Source organism: Dipodomys merriami, unplaced genomic scaffold, assembly GCF_024711535.1.
Source record: "Dipodomys merriami isolate MVZ:Mamm:240054 unplaced genomic scaffold, mDipMer1.0.p SCAF_19, whole genome shotgun sequence".
Classification (NCBI taxonomy): domain Eukaryota; kingdom Metazoa; phylum Chordata; class Mammalia; order Rodentia; family Heteromyidae; genus Dipodomys; species Dipodomys merriami.
Genome location: NW_027203270.1, coordinates 544307 through 556264, shown reverse-complemented (window position 1 = coordinate 556264; position 11958 = coordinate 544307). Strand labels below are relative to the sequence as shown.

Sequence of the window (11958 nt, the reverse complement as noted above, 5' to 3'; positions counted from 1 at the left end):
GTTCTGGATCAACCAATCATAAATGAAATACATTTGAAAAAAATTGCATCTGCCTCTGGATATGACAGCAAAGACATATAATTGCAAATAAACAATATATAATATAGGTTCTATTACCCACAGTCATCACATTGTAGCATGGAGCCCTTGAGTTCATTCTTCCTGCCTAACTGAAACTCTTTTTCCTATGACAAGTAATTTCAGTTCTTTCATGAGTTTTGTACAATTAAGTCTATTTCTAATTTTTTACCTGTTATTCCCTCTCAGATCTCCTTAACTGTAACCCTCTTTCCCCTCCTACTGTCTATAATCCACATAGATATAATAATGTCCCTCTCCTGCTCATAATTATTAGATAGCTTCTCATGGTATCCAGAATAAATGCACAATCTTTATTATGGCCTTGTTGACCCTGTCAATCTGTCCCTTTGTCTACCTTCCTCTCTGGCTCTTTTATTTTTTAATAGCAGTTGAAACTATTTGGCATTATTTTCTTTTAAAAATAGACTATGCTTAATCAGATCTATGATCCCATTAAATATGACATCATTATTATTTATTACTAATAGATATTATTATGTATTTATTTATTTTGCTGATCCTGGGGCTTGAACTCTGGGCCTTGGTGCTATTCCTAAGCTTCTTTTTGCTCAAGGCTAATGCTCAACCACTTGAGTCACAGCGCCACTTCTGGCTTTTTTCTGAGTAGTTTATTGGTCATACAAATCTTAGACTTTCCTCCCTGGTCTGGGAAGCCTGATCCATAGATCTCAGCCTCCTGATTAGCTAGGATTACAGGCATGAGCCACCAGTGCCCAGTTCAATAAATGATTTTTTAAACTTCTATTGTCCATCAAATAATGCTATAATGCCTCAATGAAAGTCATGAAGAATGTAAGACTCTTTGCTACCTACTTTCACATTGAGCCATGGTCCTTGAAGTTCTCATAGATATTTAATGATTTAATGATTTCTTTCTTTCTTTCCTTCCTTCCTTCTTTCCTTCCTTCCTTCCTTCCTTCTTTCTTTCTTTCTTTCTTTCTTTCTTTCTTTCTTTCTTTCTTTCTTTCTTTCTTTCTTTCTTTCTCTTTCTTTTCCTTTTTCTCCCATTCTCAATTTATTTCTTTTTTCTCTGCCCTTTCCTTTCTCCTTTATCCCTCCCTCCATCCCTCCCTCTCTTCCTTTTTTCTTTCCTTCCTTCCTTTCTTCCTTCCTTCCTTCCTTCCTTCCTTCCTTTCTTCCTTCCTTCCTCCCTTCTGCCCTTCCTTCCTTCTTCCTCTTCCTCTTCCTCCCTCCCTCCATCCCTCCCCCCTCTTTTCTTTGGTTCTTTCTAATGCCAATACTGGGGCTTGAACAGAGGATTTCACACTCTCACTTGGCTTATTTTTTTCCCTCACTACTGGCATTATCAGTTGATCTGCACCTTCACTTCCAGATTTTTGCTGGTTAATTGAAGATGAAATTCATCAATTTGTCTGCTCACTTTTCCCTTACATTTGATCAATTATATTTAAGAAGTCCATACAATTCTTTAATAACCTACAAAATAATTCTCTCATGGTCTTTTCAAAAGAAATAGCAGTGTAACTTTTATGTTAATATTCAGCTGAAATCAAAGCTGAGCTATAAAAGGCTCTCAACAGTTGGGTTCACACCTGTAATCCCAGCTACTAGGAGGCTGGGTTCTGAGGATCATGGTTCAAAGCCAAATGGGGCTGGAAAGTCCCTGAGATTCTTGCCTCCAATTATCACCAAAAAGGCTGGAAGTGGAGCTGTGGCTCAAATGAGAAAGTACTAGCTTTCAGCAAAAAAGCTCAGGCTCAGCTCCCAGGTCTTGTCCCTCTTCCTTCTTCTTCAGTCGTTTTTCTCCCCCCGCCCATTTTGCTCTTTCTACGATTATCTGGAAAGAGAAGAGCAAATATCTGAGAAATGTGGAGAAAGAAGCATAGGGACTTCAACTCACACCGAGAATTTTTATATCTATATAGTATTTGTGGAATGAAAATAAATGTGCAAGTATAGTTGCATTTTTTCCCATTAAAACAGATAGGCTTGCTTAATGTAATCACAGTTTTGGTCATGGATCTGGTGTTTTAAGGAGTGAGTGGTTTAAGGAGACGTTAGAACACTGATCTTCCAGATAGCCAACTTGCTTATTTTATAACTTATAAAGTGACTGCTGCTCATCACTTCCCCTCCAATGTCTTGATCCACAGTGGAAAGTTTACTGGGAGGCCACACACTTCCCTGCCCATGGCCTGCTCACTGCATAGCTGTACGAATGACCCCCTTCTAAACCAAGAGAATGTGTTACTTGGCATAAAACAGATGCCTTCTTCTCATGAAACCGGCCTCAAAATGTGCTGCTAGACAAGACCATCCAGTTCTTTCATCACTATTTCTGGCAAGTGCTTGGAGCCCTGATGGTCCTTCAAGCAAGATTAGCCTCATTCCAACTGAGGCAATCATGGAGGAGTTGGAGTTCAGGGCCAGAAGCCACCTGCTCTTCCCTCTTGTCCCTTTCTTCGCCCTTCCCTTTCAGAGTCCTCTGCCCTCCAGAGTCCTTGTCCTTCAGCATGTCCCCCATCTCCCAGCAAAGTCCCATGCTGAAGACTTTGTCACTCATTCATGGAAGCATTCCTTAACCTCCCATAACTTCCCCATTCCCCAGTCAATGTTCCTGGCCTGTGCTGAGTATCTTCATGCTGAGAGATGCATGTTTTCTCTGCCTATAGCATAGTGGCTATTGATGTGCTCAATATGTTACTTCCTGGGTAAGATATTTGTATTTCCACTGTGAAAATAGATTTTTTTTAATCTGAAAACTGTATACTGACTCTTCCTTAAGTAGTTGTTAAAAAGATAGTTAAGGAACAAATCCCTGTGAGTCTGACTGATCGCTCCACCATAAGCTTGCTACAAGAGCCTGGGCTGCTGCGTTAGATACTCCATGCCACCAAACATTTTTGAGCATTCAATGTGAGTCTCTATCCTAAGCCCCTGGGAATATAGGAATCCACCAAGACTCTACTCTAATAGATCTTACAATTCTCTAGGGGAAGCAAATGATTTAAAAAGGTCACAAAAATGTCAAGTTGTGGAACTGTGATGATCACTCAGTGCTAGAGCACTTGTCTAGCATGCACATGAGAACTTGGGTTCAATCCCCAGTGTGAAGAAGAAGGAGGAGGAGAAGGAGGAGAAGGAGGAGAAGGAGGAGGAGGGGGGAAGGGGGAGGGGAAGGGGAGGAAGAATAGGAAGAGGAAGGAGAAGGAGAACATATCTCCAAAGAGAGTTAGCTAAAATATCCAACACTTGCTCATATACTGAATCTCTTCTTCAAGGTAGAGCTTCTCCTCATCTTTGCCTCATTACTAGTCTATCTTTCTAGTAACTATGTGTGGTTTTTGACATGAGTCAAAGATTACAGGTGTGAACTCATATGACTCAAAGGCTGTCTGTGGCCTAAAATGTGGTCTATTTTAGAAAACGTTCCATGTGCTGCTGAGAAAAACGTGTATTCTGATGCTGCTGGGTGAAATGTTCGGTAAATGTCTGTTAAGTCTAGTTGATCTATGCAGCTGTTTAGATCTGCGGTTTCTCTGTTGAGTTTTTGCTGAGTTGATCTATCTAGTGGGGAGAGTGGTGTGTTAAAATCCCCAACAATTAATGTCTTTGGATCTATATGGGATTTGAGGGAAAGTAGTGTTTCTTTGATAAATTTGGGTGCTCCATTGTTTGGCGAATAGATACTTAGAATTGTAATATCCTCCTGAAGGAGAGATCCTTTAATTAGTATGTAGCGACCTTCTTTATCTCTTCTCACGAATTTTAATTTGAAGTCTATTTTATCTGATATTAGGATTGTAACTCCCGCCTGTTTATGGGGGCCGTTTGCTTGGTAGATTTTGTTCCAGCTTTTAACATTGAAAATGTGTTTGTTTTTATGGGCAAGATGTGACTCCTGCAGGCAGCAGATAGAAGGGTCTTGTTTTTTAATCCAACTAGACAGTCTATGTCGCTTAATTGGAGAGTTCAGTCCGTTAACGTTAAGAGATAGGACTGAGAGGTATTTGGGAGTTCCTGCCATTTTATCCACCTTCTTGGGGGCTGCGAAAACTGGGTTCTTCCTATGGTTCTTGGATTCTCAGTTTGGGTGCAGTTTCTTGGCCTTTGTTGCGGTCATGTTGGTTTTCTATGTGCAGGACATCTTTAAGAATCTTTTGTAGGGCTGGTTTGGTGGAGATGTATTGTTTCAATTTTTCTTTGCTATGGAAGGTTTTTATTTGGCCTTCAGTTATGAAGGAGAGTTTAGCTGGGTACAGTATTCTTGGTTGATAGTTGTTTGTTTTTAGGGCATGGCATACATCATTCCAGGCTCTTCTTGCTTTGATTGTCTCTGCTGAGAAATCTGAGGTGATTCTAATTGGTTTCCCTTTATAGGTGATTACCCTTTTCTCCTTGACAGCTTTAAGGATCTTTTCCTTGGTCTGAGTTGATCCTGTGTGGATTATAATGTGACGGTGGGATGTCCTATTCTGGTCTGGTCTATTTGGGGTTCTAAAAGCTTCTTGTATCTGAATAGGCCTATCTTTTTGTATATTTGGGAAGTTCTCTGCTAGAATCCTGTTAAACAAATTTCCTAGACCATTAACTTCTGTTTCTAGGTGCTCCTCTACACCCATTATCCTTAGATTAGGCCTTCTGATGGTGTCTTCCAGGTGTTGGATAGATCTATCATATTTCTTGGACTTGTCTTGGATGGTTGTATGTTCTTTCTCTATAATATCTAGGCTGTCTCCAATCCCTGAGATTCGATCTTCTGCATGGTCTAACCTGCTGTCGAGACTCTCTACTTTCTTTTTTATCTCTTTTCCTTCTAATTGGTCAGCTTTGATGGCTTCAAGTTCTTTGTTGAAGCTCTGTTTTAGGTCTTGTATGAATTTCTTTACTTCCTTAATTTGGTGTTCAGTGTTTGTTCTCAAATTACTTAGTTGATTGGTAATGGTTTCTTTGGACTCCCATTCCTTCTGTTGGGTTCCATTCAGCATTTCCTTTGTGGTCTCCCTGACTTCCTTCAGCTCTTTGTTAATGGATTCCATGAATGCCTTTAGTGATCATTGTGTATTCTCTACCTGGTCTCTCAATTCCTGAATTACTCTTTGATTAGCTTCCTCCCGTTTGTGGGATTCCTGCAGTTCTCTTTCCTCCTGTTCATGGGATTCCTGCAGTTCTCTTTGAGTGCTCTCAGCCTGCTCACACCATTCCTCCCTTTCTCTTTGAGTATTCTCAAGTTGTTCACGCAAATCCTGTATCAGTTTTTGAATAGCTTCTTCACGCTTATGATATTCCTGTATAAACTTTTGGGATGCCTCCTCTCTCTCCCTATCACGCTCATACAGAGTCCTTTGTAAGTTGTCAAACTTCTCATTTATCATGTTTGCCACCAGTGTTTGTAGAGCTATTTGGGAATTCTCTTCTGGATTGTTCATTATCTGATCTGACCCCTGATTATCAAGATTGGGAATTGAGATACCCGGATTTGCCATTTTTCTTGTGTTTTTCCGGCTTACTCTGCCCATTTGAGATGAAAATAGCACCAGTTTTGTGCTAGAACACTATCTTAAGGCAACCATCAACCAACGTTTGCATTTATACAGTCAGTAGTCTACAGATACAATCTAGTTCAACAGATACATCTATTCAACATCAAACAACTATATGTTAATGGGCTTTGAACCACAGAGAAGAATTTGGAAAACCAGAAATTTTTAGGGTTAGGGAGAGATGTGGGTAAAAAATAGGAATAGATTGGTGTGGGGAGGCACAGGGAGAGTTAACTATGTCCTAATCTCAATGCAGGAAATAGGTTGGGTAGGATGTAAGTAGAGAGAGAGAGACAAAAAGAAGAAAGGGAAAGGGAAATGAAAAGAGACCAGAAAAAAAATAGAAACATAAAAATTAATATAGTTATGGAGATTGAAAGACCATCTATTTAGAGAGGAATGTGAATATATTGAGAAAACAGGAGGGAGATAGAGGAGATGTGAAGAACTTAAAAAAATGCTTAAAATATTATATAGGTATAAAGAGGTAGTACTGCTATTAAGGAATTTAAGTCTCAGAGGTTTTGGATTGAGTAATAAATTTGTGGATTAAGTGTGTACACAATGGGGGATAGGGTCTACTAGTTAACTATGGGTTTATCTGAGGATGTGCAGGACAAGAGTTAAGTCACATACAGAAGAACAAAAGAGAGGAAAAGGTGAAAAAGGATAAGAAAGGGAGAAAAAAAAGATCAGAAGTTCAGTAGAGCTAGACAAAAAACAAAAAGATAATTACAAAAGAAAGAAAAAGAGAAAGAAGACAAGAAAAGAAAGGAAAACGCACATTCACGTATTCCTAAAATAAAAATTATAAGAGGGAAAAAAAGTTACTGGAAAACAATTATTTTTTCAAAAAAGGCAAAAATTAAAGATTAATAAAAGTTTTAGAAAAGGAAAAATTTTTTTATATATATAAGGTACCAAAAAAAAAAAAAAAAGAAAAGAAGAAGAAGAAAAAAAAAAGTTCTTTGATTTTTTTTTTTGATTTTTTTGGGAGGGGTGGGAAGAATCCTGTATCTCCCTTTTGTCTGTAACCAGTCTCTTGTTGGAGTCTCTGGTCAGCTTGAGGTCCTGTGGCTTGATTGGTTTCTTAAGTCAGTTTGTTCAAACAGGCAGAAAAATGCTCTGCTTTACCCAAGATTTTGAGATCCCCCTCCCAGGTTAGTTTAATGGGAGGGTGATCTGCTTTGAGAATCACAAAAGAGGGGTGATGAGGCTAGGTTCTGGTAGAGTTGAGGCCTTTCAACAAACAGTAGCTTTTCCCTGGGGTTATTTTGTGAAAAACTCACAGAGCCCAGCCTGGAGCCATTCTCAGGGTTTCTGTTTTTCAATTGATTGTGGAGGCTGCTAGAGGGAGGGGCAGCCTCTGGCTCTGGTTACCCAGTGAGGAAAGCCACTCCAATGGCTGGCGCCTGAGCTGGGTGACTTTTCCCTGGATGGAGCTGAGTCTGGCAGGTCACTTCGCCATTAAGTTCTTGTGACCTGCTAAATGACTCGTTTTATTCCAAGGCCTGAGTTGGAGCTAGCAGCTCCTCCGAGCTTTGTCGGTATCCAAGATGGAGATCACCGGTGCTGGGGGGGAGGGGTGGCCTTCCCTCCTCTGTTCCCTGAGAAGGAGTGAGGACGTCGGGCTTGTACTCACGCCGAGTCTTGGATCCTGGGTCGTCTCTGGTCTGCCAACTGCAGGATGAAGATGTCTGCTCCTTGTCGGTTCTTGGTGGTGTTGAGTAGAATCCTCTCACCAGCCGCGTCTGGCTCCTTCATCCCGGACTCTCTGTGTGAGCACTCAGGTATGGCCACGGCTGCGGTCACCACTGCGACCCTGCCGCCGCCGCCGCGGCTGCTGGCAGGCGCTCAGATGTGTCTCCTTGTCTTGGCTTCCCCTCTCCTGTCTAACTCTCTGTCCTGTGATGGCACACTTGGTGTGATTCTCTGGCTTAGGACTGTTCACTGGAACTCTAAAACTGCTTTCTATGCGAGAGCTTGTTCAGATTCCAGCTTCTCCTCCGCCGTCTTCACGGAACTCCTCTCAAAGGCTGTCTGAACCTTTCTTGAACCTTCATGTAAACTGACTGAGAGAAATTTTTCCTTTGGGGAATATTTATTTTAGTCAATTCAAGTTTATTCAGAGATGTCTAGCATTTACAGTAGGAAAGACTGACCACTGTAGAAAACCTAAGAATTCACCATTGTCCGCAATCCACCCACCCAAGTATGGCTGGAAAAGTATATTAGTAAAATGTTAGCATGGCAGAATTTCAAAAATTACCTGTTAGTGATAAACATTCTCAAATATGGGAGAGGTTTTCATAACCTTTAAAAAACAAACACTACTGGGGCTGGGAAGGTGGCTCAGCGGTAGAGTGCTTGCCTTGCATGCATGAGGCCCTGGGTTCGATTCCTCAGCACCACATAAGCAAAAAGAAAAAAGCCGGAAGTGGTGCTGTGGCTCAAGTGGTAGAGTGCTAGCCTTGAGCTGAACTGCTGAGGGACAGCGCCCATGTCCAGAGTTCAGGCCCCACAACCGGACCTTCCCAAAAAAACTACAATATCCACTATGATGAAAGGACTGCAAACCAGGTTATAAGGTCAATGGATGACATTCCAATGTGATTCCTCTTCTCTCCCCAAAGCCATCATTTGGAATCTGGAGTTCTGCAAAACAAGGTATTCATAAATGAATAAAGCAAAACTAAACAAAACTCTTCTATGACTTCTGTAACTATACAAATAGTGAGACATAGATGATACCATTTTATACCTCCACCAAGGTACAGGCCTGGTCCTGCAGGTTTTATCTCCTCAGTCATTGTCCACAGGACTCTGGGAAGTCATAAGAATATGCAGGTTCAGACACAAAACCCAGCCCCACATCCAACACTTGGGGAAAGAACTGTACATGATGGACAGAATTCTATGCCCCAGGACAGAGCCCAGGGAGAGTGAGATCCAGGTATCCATGTTGGCTCCTCATTTGGGGAATTCTAAGTTGGGATTATTTAGGAATCTGCCAGATGGAGGAGGCTTCTCTGCAAGACAGAATGAGAGAAACTTCCAAAGAAAAACAGAAGAGATGTGATTTTAAAAAAAAATCACAATTCCACATCAGGCATAGATCATAATTCCAAGTCAGGCATAGGCCATAATTCCATGTCAGGCATAGACTTAATCTTCTTTAGTAACCCTACATAACTACTTTTGTTAGCCTTACCTGAAAAAGGAAGACGCTGATGAACAGAAAGTTTAATTAGCTGTTCATTAGGAGCTAGGTCAGGCATTTTGGCTTCACATTGATCCACATCTTTCTCTTCTGTAGTAGGATAGTGCTCAAGACTCTTCCTGTGATTCTACAAGTAATGATAAAACCCATCCTAGACACATGAGACACTGTATACACCTGTGCCATCTCTATCTTTCTCTTTGTTCACACCTTTGTTTCTTTTAATTCTCTAAGTTGGTTTGAATTGGGCATCTATTATTTGAATCAACCATGTAAACCAAAACATTCTGAAATAGGTATGCCTGATTCAGATAAATGCTGAATTACACAGTTTGTTTAGGAAATACCCCTTCATTGTGTCTACTTCTGCAAATAGTTTTATTTCTAACAGAGTTAGTGCTGAGAGACAGAATGAGTTGTGGAATTTATCTAGAATTACTTTCCGAGTTGACTCTGATCTTTATCTTCATAGTATCATGACCATTGACTAGTGGAAATCACTAGGGAACTGAAGATCATTGAGTGTGTGTGTGTGTGTGTGTGTGTGTGTGTGTGTGTGTGTGTGTGTGTGTGTTAGTCTTGGGGCTTGAACTCAGGGCCTGAGCACTATCCCTGAGCTTTTGTGCTCAAGGTTAGCACACTGTCACTGGAGTCATACCTCTACCTCTGGCTTGTTAGTAATTGGAGATAGAAGTCTCACAGGCTTTCCTGACTAGGTTGGCTTTAAACCTTCATCCTTAATCTCAGTTTCCTGAGTAGCTAGGATCACAGGCATGAACCACCAGCACCCAGCTCATTAGGGATTTTTTTAATATTAAAGATCCATTAGCATTTAAAAAAACTGTATTGACATTGTAGGAGTGGCTTTCCATTGGATTTTTTTCTTTTTTGCCATTTCTGAGGCCTAGGTGTTGTCCTGAGCTTCTTTGTCTCAAGGCTAGTACTCTACCACTTGATCGGCAAGATCACATCCAGCTTTTTCTAAGTAGTTTATTGGAGGTAAGAGTCTATAGGCTTTTCTGCCCAGGCTGGCTTTGAACTCTGCCTCAGAACTTTGACCTCTGATCCTGAGTGGCTAGGATTACAGGGGTGAGTCACTGGCGCCAGCTTTGTAGTTGGGTTTTAGCATAAGAACATGCATGCATTTATGAGAACCCTCCTTAGGAAGCTTCTGGTTCCATGCTTGAATCCTCTAAGAACCTTAGTGCAGAGGAGTCACTTCAATTTCAAATGAGAAGCTGTAATCCCTAACTGAATGTCAACTTGACTGGCTTGAGTCGTGTTAGGGGGCTGGAAGACGGTGGTTTCTGGGTGTGTCTGTGAGGGCTTTTCCATGTGTGTGCAATGGACTGAGTCAGGAAATACCCACTGTCAACGTGGGTGGGACCATGCAGTCAGCTGGAGGGCCAGATGGAAAACAAACAGGCAGAAGGGGATCACTGATTCCCTTCCCAGTCTGGGACAGCTCGTGCTTCTGTCTGGATCTCAGCACTCCAGGTTCTTCAATCCCTGTTCTCTGAGATTTGTGCCAGATAGATATAGATAGATGTGTGTGTGTATATATGTGTGTGTATATATATATATATATATATATATATGTATATCTCCAATGCAAGCAGTGTGGGGACAGGCAGAACATACCAAGAGTCTTAGATGTTTTATCACAAGCATATATGTACAATGTGATTACTTGATAGGGCTTATTCCATTTTTAAGTATGATGATTGTGTGTGTGTGTGTGTGTGTGTGTGTGTGTGTGTGTGTGTGTGTGTTTATCCTGGGCTTGAACTCATGGCCTAAGTGCTGTCTTTGAGCTTTTTTTGTTCAATGCTAGTACTCTACCACTCAAGTCACAGCTCCATTTCTGGCTTTTTTTTTTTTGGTAGCTAGTTGGAAATAAGAGTCTCCTGGTCTTTCCTACCCAGGCTGACTCCTCAGATTTCAACCTCCTGAGTAGCCAGAATTCTAGGCATGAACCACCAGCACCAGCTAGTAGAATGCATTTTTTAAACATCAGATCAAACAGAAGGATAAAACGAGCTATTCTGCAGGGTGTTTAAAGGCGATGTCCTATTCTTTTTTTTTTAATGAAGCAATCAGTAAACTCCAATCACTATGGCAGATCCTGAGGATTAGCCTACCAAAAAATAAAAAACAAAAAACAAACAAACAAACAAAAAAAACGTTTCTTACCTCTAAAACAATTCAGAATCACATGGAGGAGAGTCATGCAAGAGGCTCATTCTAATGGGAAGTCATGTGGCAAGACAAAGAAAGAAGTGAAATCATTGTTGAAATATACCCTGCTTGCACAATCAGGCTGAGGAGATGCAAACACAATTTTGAAAAGGCAAAACATTGTCATAGCAAAGGCATTTCTCGCATCACATTGAGTCAAAAAGTGGGAGACTTCAAACGTTTTTCAAACCCTGCTGTCACAAAATGATTATTTAATTTCCCAAGAGAAAATTCGTTGATAAATATTTATTCACTAATATTGCATTTACGATTCTGGAGCCAAGGTATATAACTCAGTGGTAGGATACTTGCTAAGTATGTAGAGAACCCTGAGTTCAATTTTTAACACAGGAAAAAAAAAAGAGATTCTATTCTAATCACAGCCTAGCATATCACCACATAATTTTTGAGAATAAAAGAACTGTTAATATGAAAGTCTCAGATAATTTAGAAAAATTAGATACAATTCAAATTTCAAAATGAAACTCTCCTTCACTGATAATACATACCAGAAAACACTAATTTCTATGAGCTGGTGAAAAATTCTTTTTTTAAATACAACTTCTGGTATTTAAGGTGGAGAGCTTAAACTATTTTGTCATTTATTATTGCCTTGTTCTGGAAAGGTTCCGAAAAAATGTACAAGAAGTTGTCATCAGAAATGGGGAAATAAGGGGCTGGGAAAGTGGCTCAGTGGTAGAGCACTTGCCTTGCATGCATGAGGCCCTGGGTTCAATTCCTCAGCACAACATAAGCAAAAAGAAATAAAAGCGTCAGAAGTGGCGCTGTGGTGCAAATGGTAGAGCACTAGCCTTGAGCTGAACTGCTGAGGGACAGTGCCCAGGCCCAGAGTTCAGGCCCCACAAGAAATGAGGAAATAAGAACACAAAAATG

General features: G+C 40.7%; 1 long non-coding RNA gene and 1 pseudogene across 1 annotated transcript; both read right to left on the bottom strand.

Annotated features, from left to right (window-relative positions):
* Positions 1–1747: 1747 nt before the first annotated feature.
* Positions 1748–8431, bottom strand: LOC138830335 (uncharacterized). Its single transcript, XR_011373006.1, has 3 exons — positions 8368–8431; positions 8184–8261; positions 1748–1900 (listed from the first exon to the last, which is right to left on the bottom strand). It is a non-coding gene; the product is annotated as an uncharacterized lncRNA (long non-coding RNA).
* LOC138831249 (small nucleolar RNA SNORA73 family) lies at positions 8384–8572 on the bottom strand (annotated as a pseudogene).
* Positions 8573–11958: the final 3386 nt, after the last annotated feature.